The following is a 15,318-nucleotide window of genomic DNA, read 5'->3' as shown; positions in this document are numbered from 1 at the left end:
AAAAAGGTTAACAGCACATAAGAATAACACATGATTTAAATATAATTAGAAGTGAGTTCTAAATAGATATGCTTAGAAGCATTATAAGGAAAAAAAATATCCACCACATTTTAGACATGGTATAAAACATATATCATCATGGGCTGTATTCGCATACGAAGAATGTATGCATGGAAAAGTTTATTGATATACACTTGTTTTAAATTATTATTATTATTATTATTATTAGAAATGGAAAAATAAAAGAATTTGTCAACTCTCGTGAAAATTATCACTATTTATTTGGTTATCCATAACTTTCCACTCAAACTAAAAGGTTATACCCATGATATTTGATCACAATCAAGTCTCATATGCAAACTTGACTTTTCAATAACCAAAAATTTACAGTTAATACCTGTTGTTTTCTATGCATCTTTATTAGTATTTTAAATACCTGATAGCATGAGTACCTTAAATTCACTTTAATGAATCTTTAATGTGCTCTTATGATGTGTGTGAAGAAAATGCTATTAAATGGCTAAGGGAAGAAGTACTTCGATGTTTTTATCGTTAGTGAGGCTCTTTGTCGTATTAAGGAGGCGTTTGGTCAGCTCATGTTATTATCAAGTCTTAATTTTATTTATTTTTATGACTTTATTTTTCTATCTTACCTCGCTTTGGAGAATTTTGAGAGACTGATTCCCCTTTAGTTCTTGATTATTTGAAAATTTAGGGTTTCAGATCTATTGAAGTGGGTTCTTTTATTTTTTGTCAACAAAGGGGATGTGGCTTTTTGATTTTTTGTCATACAACATTAATCCCATTAAAGATGAGTATTGTGTGATGTTTTCTCGCTCGAAGTTTGTGATGTTATTTTACAAAAACCTTTTTATGTGGAAACATCATGTTTTTTATGATTCTTTTCCCTATAGTGTCATTGTTACTATGGGAGGTCATCTCTATAGGGTAACATAGGTAGTTCAAACTACTACAATTTCATTCAATTTGGAAAAATAGTGCCCAAAAGTAATCTTGTAGACTGCAAAATTTATCCTCTTCATAGGTGAGTCAGAAGATGAATAGATAGTCAATGTGACCACCATAGCTTTATCATATGAACTCTCTACAAAACAAAATTAGGTGGATAGGATTGTAAATTCATATAGAGATACCTTTGCTTCACCTGTGATAATTCCTCTACTCTACTAGATAAAAAAATCAATTGAATCAATACCTAGTGCTTCTTTATCTAATGGCCCAATATATAGACACTCTGTTTTGGAGAATCAAGGAATAAAATGTTGGATTCATGAGCTCATCCAAAAGGGCCACATTTAACTGAGCTTCTTGCCTTATAGGAGCCCAATTACATTAGTGTAGAAGAAGGATGGGACATGGAGGCTTTTTATTACTAAGCTCATCTCCCTGTGGGAGCCCAATTATGTTGGTGCAGAAGAAGGATAGGACATGGAAATTTTTTATTGATTATAGAGACCTAAACAAAAGCATATCAAGAGAAGATACTCGATCTCTCAAATTGAAAATCTTCTTGATCAACTTAAGGGATCCAAGTTATTTAGTAGTATTGATCTAAATTCATGCTACCATCAAGTTTGAATTAAACAAATTGATGTATTAAAGAACACCTTCAAATCTAAAGAAATTTATTTTTGAGTGGTTGGTCATGCATTTTAGATTTACTAATGCTACATCAACATTCATGAGGACGATAGATGATATCCTACAACTATTCGTGAACTCTTTTGTGGTTCTATATTTAGATGATATCCTCATCTTCAATATAACATGAGTGGAACATTTGTAACACATTCAATAGGTCTTTAGCACCCTACGACAACATAAGTTGTATGCCAATATTGAGAAATACTCATTTGGCATGTAGAGAATTTAATATTTGGGATACATCATGGATGAACATGGGGTGAATGTGGACCTAACCAAGATCCAAGTCATTTGTGATTGGCCAATCTTGATGAATACTTTAATATATCTCTATATCTTCGTGCGTCTTGCTAACATCTATTGAATTTTTGTGTTGAGGTTCTCTCATATTTCTTGTCCCTTAGGTATAGTGACCAAAGGTGGACATAAACAAAATCTTTCCTAGTTTGAGTCACAACAAAAATCATTTCAGTATATAAAATATTGCATGGGATTTGGACAAACCCTCTCTTTGCTAGACTTGCATTAGCCATTTGAGATTGATATATATTCCTTCAACTATGTTATCAATCCATTCCTCAATAAGGACATACATTGGCTTATCATAGTGAAATAATATTTGATATTGTTGGTAGATACCCACTTATGAAAATGAGATGTACTTCATCATGTAAACATGTCAATGGTAGAAACATTATATTTTAGGGAAAGAGACAACCATCCAAACTAATCAGATTCCTTCACAATGATGCAAAGATAAGAGGATTTATATAATGACCCCCATAAAAAGTGGTGCACATGCTTGCAACAATTCCTCTTGAACATCAAGTGCAAAAACGGTAGCACCAACCACATTATAGACTACCTCAGTCAATCCTTGGTTATGGAACTAACCATGATTCTTAACTCATGTGGGATGAGACCAACTTCACTATTACATGCGAGACACTAATTGTAGGAAAAAATGTTTGAGATTTCCACCTCTACAATGTGTTGTTGTACTAGCTACGTGATCTTTATGTTTCATCAAGTGAGCATGCCTAGTTGATTTAGGAGGCACATTATAGTTGGGTGGTAGTGAACTTTGGTGTGGATAAGAGAGTAACATTACTTCATAAGTATTTTTGTTGGCCAAAGCTATGACAAGATTATAGCTAGCATATGAGATTATGCACTAGTTGTTCCATCGCTAAACCAATCATCAAGAAGCAATGTTTTTACACTCCTCTCCCTATATTAGACAAGCCTTTTGGAGTCATTATCCACGGATTACATGTCAGGTTTTGTGTATCTATGTTCATTGATTGGTTCTTCAATATGGCCAATTTGGCACCATGCGAGAAGAGTAAATCCATTGCTAAACTCTTCATTGATTATGTTTGGGATCATTTTTACCTACCTTGGACCATTATTTTAGATAGGGATGACATGTTCCTAAGTACCTTCTAGTGCAATCTATGGTCTCTTATGTATACTAAGTTGACCACATCGACTATTTTTCACCCCAAAAAGATGGATAAATATAAGCAGTCAATATGATGATTGTGCATATATTACACATGTACAACTCTATGCATCTACATACATTCTATGAAATACTTCCATATGTTCAACATAACTATAATAAATCCCTTCATGGATCTATTGGCCATATTCCTTTATAGCTATGCTCGGGGTTCTAGCCATTTGCCCCTATTAATGTAGCTTTTCCGATTACATCTTCACCTACAGCTTCTTCCCATGCTTAGGATGATGCATATAGAGTAGCCAGATATTTTAAATAGATCCATTACCTTGAATAATAGGTTCAGGATATATTGTAAAAATAAAATGCCAAGTACGGGCAATGACATAACCAACATCGAGTTCCACACATTTCATGTCGGTGATAAGGCGTGGTTACATTTATAGAAAGAGTTCCTCTCAAGCCCCATAGGAATCTAATATAACTTCAATATGGGACTTAGACAATCAAAAAGGTAATTGATGAAAATAATTATGAATTAAGTATTCCCTCTTTCCTTGGCTTGCACCTAATTCTTAATGTGGAGTTGCTTCAACCATAGTTTCCACCTCTATTGTACATATTAGAGGTGAATGAAAAGTTGGCCCCCACATGAATCAATCCCAAATACATTGGGTAAGATATATTGGATTGGATCATGAATACCAAGATGAAGCATACTTGCTAGTAGAACACACGACTCTACAAGGTTGTCAAAGCAGGGTAGCCTCTTCACCAAGGCAATTGGCTTACCAAGAACCAAATTTAGTAAGATTTTACCCATATGAAAAGGGAACTTGATGTAATAGATTCCTGAACCTAAACAACAATTAGGATCAGTAGGTGTATAGGGCGAAACATCCTATCTTTCCTATGTTATAGAAATCTAGGAAATCAACTTTAGGCCTTGAAAGGTAATTCCATATACTCACCCACCTTCTCCATCAAAATATCTTGAAGAAGAGAAGGAATAAAGTAGATCTCAAGCCAATATACCTCCCTACCTTGAAAGGTTGGTCCAACCTAATAAAAACACCATAAAATAGGTTGAACATATGGGATAACTGAAGAAATTGTGTTTTAAAATACCCTTCCTCCAGGCCATCAAAGATGTTCCCATCTATAAAAAGCTCATCAAGGAAGAGTTCTTCAAGAGGCCCGAAAGGAAGAAAAGAGATGCCCTCACTATCAATGTGTTGGAAATAATACTGAGAGGGGGGGTGAATCAGTATTATCATATCAATAATTTAATTTTCAAAACTGATTTGTATACACTACTTCAGCTTAGTGAACTAGCGTGTATACGCAACTGTACTTAATGCAACCAACGTATATGCAGAGATCTTTTGATTTACCCAAATTATCATGCATTGAACATTAACCAGTATATCAGGAATTCATTAGACAGTGCAGTAAAAGAAGAATAAAGCATCACACATAAGCAACACTCATGAACACCAAGATATAAGGTGGAAACCCAATGTGGGTGAAAACCACCTGATGCAATCGTCTCTGTCTTCTTTTAATAATAAGAAAATTATGTTTACAATTTTTGTACTGGTGCAGTCTTATACCAGTATGCAGGCTTCTACCTGCAGAAAGCTACAACCTTCTCTCGTTCTCCAGCTTCTACTGGAAGGGAGCTACAACCCCCTAGCTCTTGTACTAGCTGATATGTTTACTAGTACGTAGGTGTCGGCCTATAGAAGGCTACAACCTTCTCTTTTCTTCTAGGTACCATGTTTCATAAATTTTCAGACTGGATCCATCAACAACATCATTCAATCATCAAATATATCTGCATCAACCAATCTCCTTTTGAACCAATCACAACCGAATCAATTAATCACTCTGACAACCCACTAATCTGATCTTTCAGAATGTTGTCACCATAATACAGTAACCAGAACCCAAGCCAAGCCCCAAAACACTGCAACAGCAAACAGAAGCGACTGAAACATATTTTATAAGGTATACACTACTTCCATGTGTCGAACCTGCATGCATATGCGATTTCCTCAAAGCGAACTTGCGTATACGCTGCTTTGATATGTAGAACCAACGTGTATATGCCCCTTTTCTAAAGTGAACCTACGTACAGATCTGTAAATGATGATTTAAACATTACAACTATTCCAGACTTCAGTCATACCCAGATCATATCATTTACATAATAATATATGTGTCAGTATTCAAATCTAGAATATTCATGAGAAAAAACACATAATGATAGTTCATTTTACGCCTTAAGATCTCGATCCATCATTAGATCTAGTTCCTCATCATCTGCTAAGGTTCTTCCTTGGTTCAGATCCAACAATGCACCATAACCCAATAACCTGCATACTAGATCTCACACTTCATCAGATATTCGATACTTGCACACCTTGGCCTAATGATCTTCTCCTCCTTTTATAGTTTTTGGCCTTACTCAATACCTTGGTCCAAATACCTAGGGTCAATACCTCGTACCAGATACCTTGGACCAATACCATGGACCAAATACTTCGGACCAAAACTTAGTTTTCCAAGGTATACGCATTTTTCCTTTTGTGAATGTGCATGTGTACGTATACGCGACTTGTACATAGTGAACCTGCGTGTATACGTGGCTTGGCCAATGGTGAACCTACATATACCTCTCTTTCTTCACTCTGTGAAGTCTGATCTGTAACTCTGTGTTGTTAACCGGCTGAACTGTGATCTGTCATCTAAGTGAGTTGCCATCAAGGACAACACATGTGTCATAATGCCAACAATCTCCCCCTTTGGACTTGATGGCAACACCAAGTCACTCTCCCCCTTTGTCATCAAGGGCAAAGGGTCATGCTTCCCTTGAGTACATGTTGAATTCTTTGATATGCTGAAGTGTGTTGATTAAGCTCCTATGATCGAGTCCATGCTCCCCCTGAGCACAAGCAAGGTCTGCAAGAAAAGATAACATGACTCTAGACATACATCACCAATGACCTTCCTATCACCAAAGACTCATACATACATCCATCTCCCCATCAAATGGGGATATACCAAATTTGATTTATTCACCCAACCAAGTGGGGATATACTCATTGTTTATACAAGAAACATTACATCATCCCTCCTATGCATAGTGGTGTTACAAATTAGGTCTTTTCATGACCTTTACATTAAATGATATACATGACATATATAACAGAGACAAGACCATGATAGTCATCAACAACTATCATCAGCAGCATCTAGACCAGCAAACATGTTCTCCCCCTGAACCTGTTCCACCTGAAAAAAAAAAACTATGTGGATCTGTACCAAGATCTTCTAAGATAATTCCAAAAATGCATTATTAGAAGCATATGCTCCCCCTGAATCTGTGCCAAATGTTCACTGTCAGATCTGATCATTTCATATATCAGAAGAGTTATCAAGGCATCATCATCAATCATATATACATCAAGTTATCAACAACTTATGAGAGCCAACATATTTCCACATGTCATCAATAGATTGTAACCATCATCAAGCAGAGAAGATAATTCACTGAACCATATCAGACCCCTTTCTCCTGAGTCTGGCCCACTGCTTTTCTTCAAACCAACATATACGCGATTGTACCCATAGAAACCAGCGTATGTACGCGACTACACTTCATGAAACTCGCGTATAACCACCTTTCTCTAAAGAAGATAGGATTTAACAACAGGATGATGCAGCAACTACTCCCAGCTTTTGTCTGAGATATTCAAATGTCTCTATGGGCAGTGGTTTAGTGAATATATCAGCAACCTGTTCTTTGGAGGGAACATACTCCAATTTGACCTTTTGTTCAAGCACTTGTTCTCGTAGAAAATGATATTTGATGGGTATGTGCTTGGTTTTGGAGTGCATGACTGGATTCTTTGAAATACTGATGGCACTTGTATTATCACATAGAATGGAGATGGGTGGAGTACATGTGATCTGAATGTCTTGCAAGGTTTGCATCATCCAAAATAGTTGTGTGCAGCAAGATACAACAGCCACATATTCTACTTCAGTTGTAGATAATGCAATTAAACTTTGTTTCTTGCTGAACCAAGACACTAACCTGGAACCCATATAGAATGCACCACCACTAGTGCTTTTTCTGTCATCAACACTTCCTGCCCAATCTACATTTGTATATGAATGAAGTGTAAGATCTGTATCTCTAGGATAACATAAACCAAAGTTTTGTGTTCCTTGAAGATATTTGAAAATCATTTTGACTTCCTGAAGGTGTGATTCCTTTGGATTTGCTTGGAATCTTCCAACTATTCCTACTGCATGCATGATGTCAGGTCGGGTACCTATTAGATAAAGCAGACTGCCAATCATGGATCTGTAAGTTGGTTGATGTACCCTTGCTGATTCATCATTTGAGCTGAGATTGCATCCTGTTACCATTGGGGTACATACTGGTTTGGAATCTTCCATGCCGTACTTTTTCAGGATCTGTTTGAGATATTTGGTTTGTGAGAGAAAAATACCATCTTTATTTTGTTGAACTTGTAGACCAAGAAAGTAGGTAAGCTCACCAAGCAAGGACATTTCAAATTCTTGCTGCATTACTGAAGCAAAATTCTAACTCATGGATTCTTCATTGCTACCAAAAATGATATCATCAACATAAACAACAATTATTAGCAATTTACCAGTGTCAATCTTTGTATATAGATTGCTATCTGTTGGCCCCTTTGAAAAACCCTGTTGGTGGAGATATTTGTCAAGACGGTAATACCAGGCCCTTGGAGCCTGTTTTAGACCATAAAGAGCCTTTATGAGTTTGCATACAACTTTTGCATCATTTCCAAGAATGAATCCTTCTGGTTGTTCAATATAGACTTCTTCTTCTAAGTCTCCATTAAGAAAGGCAGATTTTACATCCATTTGATATACTTTGAATTTCTAAAAACTAGAAAGAGCTAGAAACATTCTTATGGCTTCAAGTCTAGCAACAGGTGCAAAAGTTTCTTCAAAATCTATACCTTCTTGTTGAGCATATCCTTTGCAAACAAGTCTAGCCTTGTTTCTAATAACTTCTCCATTTTCATTCAGCTTGTTTTTGAATATCCATTTAGTTCCTATGATATTCTTATCATGAGGTCTAGGAACTAATTCCCAAGTATTATTCTTTTCAATTTTCTCAAGTTCTTCATTCATGGCCTTGACCCAACATTCATCTCTGCATGCTTCATTTACATTTTGAGGTTTAGTGGAAGATAGTAATGCTAGATAGCTTGAGGCTTCAGCAATAGTTCTTCTTGTCTGCACACCTGCCCCTTTTTCCCCTAAAATTTGAGTTTCTGGATGATTTTTCTAAACATACCTGGACGAAGTCTTTTCTTCTATCGTTATCTCTTCCTCTGGTGCTTCATTGGTTTCTTCTTCAGAATCAGTGTGATTTGATGTGGGAAAATGATCCTCATCTTCTTCATTGTCATAATCTTCAGTTTTTATCTGTTTTGGATTTTTGCATGCTTCATCAACTACAACATCAATACTTTCAATAATTTTCCCAAGTCTTTTATTATAACATTTATATCCTTTACTTCGGGAAGAGTAGCCAAGAAGAATACCTTCATCTGCTCTAGGTTCAAACTTACCAAGTTTTTCATCAATCCTTTTGATGTAACATTTTCTTCCAAAAACTTTGAAGTATTTTAAAGTAGGAGTCTTACCATACCAAATTTCTTGTGGAGTTTGAGTGTTGTTTACCCGAACATTTTCTTGGTTGAGAATAGTGACGATGGAGAATGCAACTTCACCCTAGAAGGTTGCAGGAGTTCAAGATTCATCTAGCATATCACGAGCCATTTTTTGAATAGTTCTGTTCATTCTTTCTACCACTCCATTTTGTTGAGGAGTCCTTGCAGTGGAGAACTGCCTTTTTATTTCATGTTGTTCACAAAAGTCAAAGAATTCATCCGAGGTAAATTCCACTCCTCGATCAAATCTGAGGTATTTGATTTTTCGATCTGATTCATTTTCAACCAAAGCTTTAAAGGCTTTGAACTTTTCAAATGCTTCATCTTTATGCTTTAGAAGACCTATCCAACACATTCTGGAAAAATCATCAATGAACAATATAAATTATTCTTCTCCACGAGGTGACCTTTTCCTTAATGGTCCACATAAATCAGTATGAACAAGTTCAAGAGGCTTACTAGTTGACCCTTCCTTTTTGATGAACTGAGATCTAGTTTTCTTACCAAATTGACATGATTTTCATATAGTATTTTCAGGAATGTTGATATCTGGAAGATGACAAAAAACCTAGAATCTGCATGCTTTTCTTATTTGAGAAAAGCTTAGATGTCCCAATCTTCTGTGCCATAGCTAGTTTTCATCATTTTTTATTAGATAGCACTATTGTTGTCCTCTCTTGAGTATGTATGGGTTGTTTGGAGTTCTTATACCTTTAATCACAATTTCTCTTGTATCAAGCTCACGAACAACACATCCATTTGATCGAAACACTACTTCATTTCCTAGATCACACATTTGATTCACACTCAACAGGTTATGCTTTAAGCCATCAACATACATAACATTCCCAGCTTTAACTTTTTCTTTCAAGAAAACAGAGCCATTACCTTTTATGATAGCAGGAGTTTCATTTCCAAATGAGACACTCTTTTGCTTTTCTAAGGCATTATATCAGTGTAGTTTTTCTTTGTCACCTGTCATGTGTTTTGAGCATCCACTGTCGATGTACCACTAGTTTTCTTGTCCTTCTGCATACAAGGCTATACCACATTTTTCTGTTTGCGATTCTTTCTTTCTCCATATTTTGGGATTTAATGGAGTTTTCTCCTTTTGAGATATTTTCTGAAATTTACTCCTACATTCAAATTCTTCATGGCCAAATTTGTTACAGATTGAGCACTCTATTTCATTTTCAAGAAGAGAAAATTTATTATAGGAACTTTTCTTAATCCCTGTCACATTCCTTTGATTTTGTGCTTCTCTAGTCATGATGGTTTTGTAAGCAACACATTGAGCAGCTTTGTGTCCAAAATTATGACATGAGAAACATTGACCATTAAAGAAGTTCTTGCGATTATCAAATCTATTGACCTGGTGATTGTAGTTTCTATTGATATTCATCTTTGAAGCAAATTGAGTACGATTTACCTGAGGTTGGTTGTGGCTTCTTTTCATCCTTGAGGTAAATTGATCCTCATTTACCTGGTGGTCTGCTTTATGCCTTTGCTGACGATTGTCAAACTGTTCACTGCTCTTTGCTGCATCAAGATAGCTTTTAGTGGAGGTTGACGAATTTTGTGCTTGAGATGCTTCTTCAGTATATCCAAGACCTGTCTTTATCAGAGGAGAACGCTGCACTTTGATAATTTCATTTAAGGTTTATGATCCTTTAGCAAATCTAAGATTGAGAGCTTTTGTTTTCTCAAGATCCTTTCTTAGACCCACAATTTCACATTCTAGTTTTTCATTGTGTTTTTCTCTTTTAGCAAGTTGGTATGTCAAGGTATCTATAATCATATTCTTTTCTTCTAAACAAATTTTGAGTTTCTAGATTTCTTCATAAAGGTCATATTCATCTATAGCATACAAAAAATCATCGTCTTCAAAAGCCATCAGAAGTCTATAGTCATTACTATTTTTATCTTCGTCACTATTTGATAAACCATCGCTATCTTCATGAGTATAGTAGCTCTTTTTACTTACACTTTGTTTTCTGTTCCATTTTGCAGATTCCTTCCCTTTTTCATATTTATCTTTATGAGGACATTTTTTTGGCAGCATAATGACCGACTCTACACCAGGCAAAACATTTGAAAGGTAGTTTACCTCTGAATCTTCCGAAATCCCATTGAAGCTTCTTGAAAAAGTTTACTTTGTCTTCTTCTTCAGAAAGATGTCCTAATTCATCGAGTTTTCATCATTTTCCATTGTACCAAGATCTTGATCCTGCTGCAAATTTTCCTGAGCATCTTAATGGGAATCCTTTAGGTTCTCTTCATGTTGCTGAAATGGATTCTTGTATAGGGCCTCCATGATTTCTCCGTCCATCAATTCATTATCCCCATAAAAATTCTCTAGATTTTGAATAAAACTATGAACATGGCTACAATAGTTCTGAACTAAAATCAAAGGATGGATAAGATTCTTTATACTTTTCAAAGAACACAGTATGAAAATCCTTTAAACTGTAAATAGAAGTAGATGGCAAACTTTCATACCAAGATCAGGCTTCATCTTCCAGAGTAGCCATAAACATCTTCATCAAACACTCTTCAGGAAAGTCGATATTTAATTTATGCACATGAATGTGAAATTTCATCAAATGAAGAGCAGCATCATTACCTTCCACATTTCTGAACCTAGGCAAATTCTAAAGCCAATCCACCTTGGGCATTTTATTTGGAAAACCTGGGATGTGATCTCGACTCATGGGAGTGTATCTTCTTGCAACCCATTCCATCTTGAAAATCTTTAAGCTTCTCATCTTCCTACATTGGAGTCACCATGAAGCATTGATTTCTGGATTTTTCAGTGAATGAAGTCGCCAGGTGAATGATTTCAGCCTTTCCAATGTCTGATCGTTGTCCACCATCAACAATCAGATCTAAACTTGACACATGTACTAGGTTAATTTACAAGTCAAGTGTCACGATTACAAGATAGACCGGAGATTGACTGAAGCAGCGTTTATCTACTTCCGCTAATGCAAAGCAAAAGCGTTTTGAAGGCTACCTGGCATAACTTCAGGCTCCGTCTGTAGCTTATAAAACAAATGACATCAACAAGCAAACCATTTTCTTCCCCACTATGGTCGCCACTATGTTAGAGCCTAGATTTGCCTCAGGCTGAAAAGGCAAGGTTCTAGGTCCACACCAAACCACGCTCAGCCTTGTAGCTAACCCTATGAGGACAGGAGAGGGCTCTCTCCGAGTCAATCTCAGTGAAAAGTGTTTCAATGGGGCTTGAGATGACTTAAAATGGGAACTAAAGGCTAGCAAATAAATATGAAAGAGGTAATTTATTGAATGATTGAATTTTCTGGGCTGTATGGGAAAAAGGACAACATGAACTGGGAAATTAAATCAAAGACACAGAGTATTTATTGAGGCAAGATAGGCAGGAGGTTTCGCAATCAAATTTACATAATATGGAGTGGAAAGACTGTTGAGAGGTTGAAAAGGGCATAATAAATGAATGGTTTTCAAACAAAAGAAGAGACACAAAGCATGAATGCCTTCCCAAGGCAGAGCAGTAAACTGGATTCTACCTTTCTTACTTAAAAGCATTCAACTGGAAATGAGTATGAATGAACTGTAAAACATAAGATGCATATGAAACAGAAAGAAGAAACATATGCTAAAACTCATACCACATGAATCTCATGAATCAAAGTTGCATCATTTTATTAATTTCCTGGCCAAATTGTATAGTGGAGCACTGAGTTTTTCTTCCACCCCTTTTCCCATAACTCCGACCCTTTACAAATGATTTACAATATAATAAATAAACCTAGATGTGGGAAGACAAATCGATGAAAATAGGGAGCTGTTTCAACTGAAATTATGAAGATAGAAAAAGAGCCATTCATTTGTTCTAAAGATAGAGCATCGTTCCACTTGAATTTCTCTAATGACCAATTAAAAGGAAAAAACTGTAGCATGGATCCCATGAAATCGTGACTGAGGACAAAATAGGCAATTCGTTCCTATCTATCTGCTATGGTAGATATTCTTTGTTTTAATTTTGGCTTTCGGTCTTTGAATTTTCACCTTCCCTTTGCCATTTGAATAAAAACCATTTTTTTATAATTAGCATCCTTTGCAACATTTGGGGCGCTTTCATTTGGATCATGTAATTGGATATTTCGTTAGGCAAGTTGGCAATGTCCAAGAGATTGAATGAAAAGACTAGAAAAGCATGCAAGGAATAGTAGAGCCATGGTTTAGACCCAGAAGCAGCCACAGTTGCAGGATTGAGAATATCTCTTGCCCTTTCCCAAAAAGGAGACTTTAGAAGGCTTGCTAAGATGCCAGGCAAAGCCAAAACATATGTTGTCGTAAGGACAGGTTGCGTTCCTGTTGGATTGATATTGTAAGGAATGTAAGGTTCAACCTCAGGAAGTGAAGCCCCCTCTCTGACAGTTGGTGCTAGCTTGAATGCATAATACTGCAACTTGACCTTCCTGCATCCTTCTGTGACCAATACTGCCCACATGGTAACAAATGTAAAAACCCCCAACAACACAACCACATAAGGCACCCAGTTTACACCACTGCCTGAGAGCCTAGCCAACATCTTGTACAATGTATCTAAATAACCAGTCAATATTCCAGCACATATAATCAATGATGTCCCATGGCCAAGTACTCAGCAAAATGTGTTGAAACCTATGACTAGCAGCATATACTGAATATGGAAGAGAGTGCAATGCAATCGTCAATGCTTCCAGGATTGCAACTGCCAATGAAATCCACCAGATATATCCCTTAATTTTTTCATTCCCATCCAGCCCCTCTTTTCGCAGCTTAATCAGAGGCAGAATAAAATGGCAAAGCACCTGCACAATAATAGATGCAAATATGTATGGACTGATACCCAACTGGAAAATAGAGAGCTTGAGCTCTGCAGACAAGTCACCAAGTTCATCAACAGACCCAGAAACAAACCAAGATAATCTTCAGGAATCAACCGACGATCAAACCCTGGCAAAGGAATAAAATAACCAACACGACTCGCTCTAACCAAAACCACTGTTATAAATAATCTCCGTCGAGTTTCATTCTTAAAAAATGATTCTGTTGCATTGTTGATCTCCGACCCTAACCTCACTAACCCGAGATATTTATTCTTAAACTTCTTTCGTTTATTGCTCAGTGCCCCATCTACAATATTGTTGTACTGCGAGGAGTATGAAGGGGACTCAGTTCCACCTTTACACATATCTAGCGTGGCCAGTGAATTAGAATCATGTTCCAGGTGCTCATCTCTAGAACCTGAACACTTAACACATAAGAATTGTGGTGTGTATAAATTTGACTGGTTCTGGAGGTCTTTGATTGTCTGCCAACCCCATTTCATGGATAACAACAAAGAACTTCCCCTCTGAGAGTAACTTTCTATTGATAATAGTTGGGAAAAATGAGTACGTAAAATCAGTCCTCTACCATTTGCAAAGTGCTGAATTACACTTGCTCCTCCTCCTAATCTCTGTAACTTGTGGAAGTGAACAAAATTCGCTGCTGCGTCCCTTCTTGGCCAAACCGAAGAAGTAGATGTTGTCTCCGTTGATCAGCTACGACTCGACACACCCCTGTTCATTGTGAATGCCTCCATTGCAATAAAAATTGGAGTAGGCTCTCAGTATCCTTCTCGCACTGTCATGTATATGTGACCCCCAAATATTATGAACATATCATGCCGCCTACTTGAAACGAGGCAAATCTGTGTGTTGTTGAGCGATTTGAGCGAGTTTTGACCATTTTCGAGCCTCTGGTTGTATGCGTCGTATGACAAGCCCAATGCACCGTGCCTCCTAGATGTGTCGCGCCAGAGGAAAAATGCATTGTGGCAAACCACCCAATGCATCGCGCGCTTACCCAATGCGCCGCGCAGACTTGAACACAGTCTTGGTTTTTCAAAATGACAAAATCGCCCTCTCACCACTTTGAGTTGGCTTTCAATCGACCTCTGGATGCAAATGGATGTTTCAAAACAATGAAAATATCTTATAGTGATGGATTTAATTTTTGTTTCTCACAAACCCACTTTGCAATGTTTTGGCTTGGCACTTTTTTCACAGTTAATACAACTCTGTCTTTTTGTTTCCTCCTTGATTTTTGGCTTGAAATGATGTTTTCTTGGTTGATTTTTGCAGGGATGGTGGCATTAGACTTCGGCAAAGGATGACCGGAGTCCGCATTTGAAGTACTTCATGGCAGAAAACTTTAAAATGCATATTTATTAAAAAAAAAACAAATTTGACAATTTCGCATTATTGATGATGAAAATCTGAAATGAAAACTTATTGAACCTCCCTCTGGCCTGCTGGCATTATTGGGCACTTTGAGGACTAAATCAACTAAATCCTAGACCTAAAAAGACCTAAAAATCTTATAATAACTCTTTGCTGACAAGAGGCCAAAACAGGACTATGAATGATTTCAAAA

General features: G+C 36.7%; 1 pseudogene; it reads right to left on the bottom strand.

Annotated features, from left to right (window-relative positions):
- Positions 1-12,889: 12,889 nt before the first annotated feature.
- LOC149171738 (preprotein translocase subunit SCY2, chloroplastic pseudogene) lies at positions 12,890-14,230 on the bottom strand (annotated as a pseudogene).
- Between the last annotated feature and the right edge of the window lie 1,088 nt (positions 14,231-15,318).

This window comes from Pinus tabuliformis, chromosome 4_2 (genome assembly GCF_031772625.1).
Source record: "Pinus tabuliformis cultivar Carrire ecotype Pingquan chromosome 4_2, CPIR1, whole genome shotgun sequence".
Taxonomy (NCBI): Eukaryota; Viridiplantae; Streptophyta; class Pinopsida; order Pinales; family Pinaceae; genus Pinus; species Pinus tabuliformis.
The sequence above is the reverse complement of the archived record's forward strand: the minus strand, read 5'-3'. Positions and strand labels throughout refer to the sequence as shown.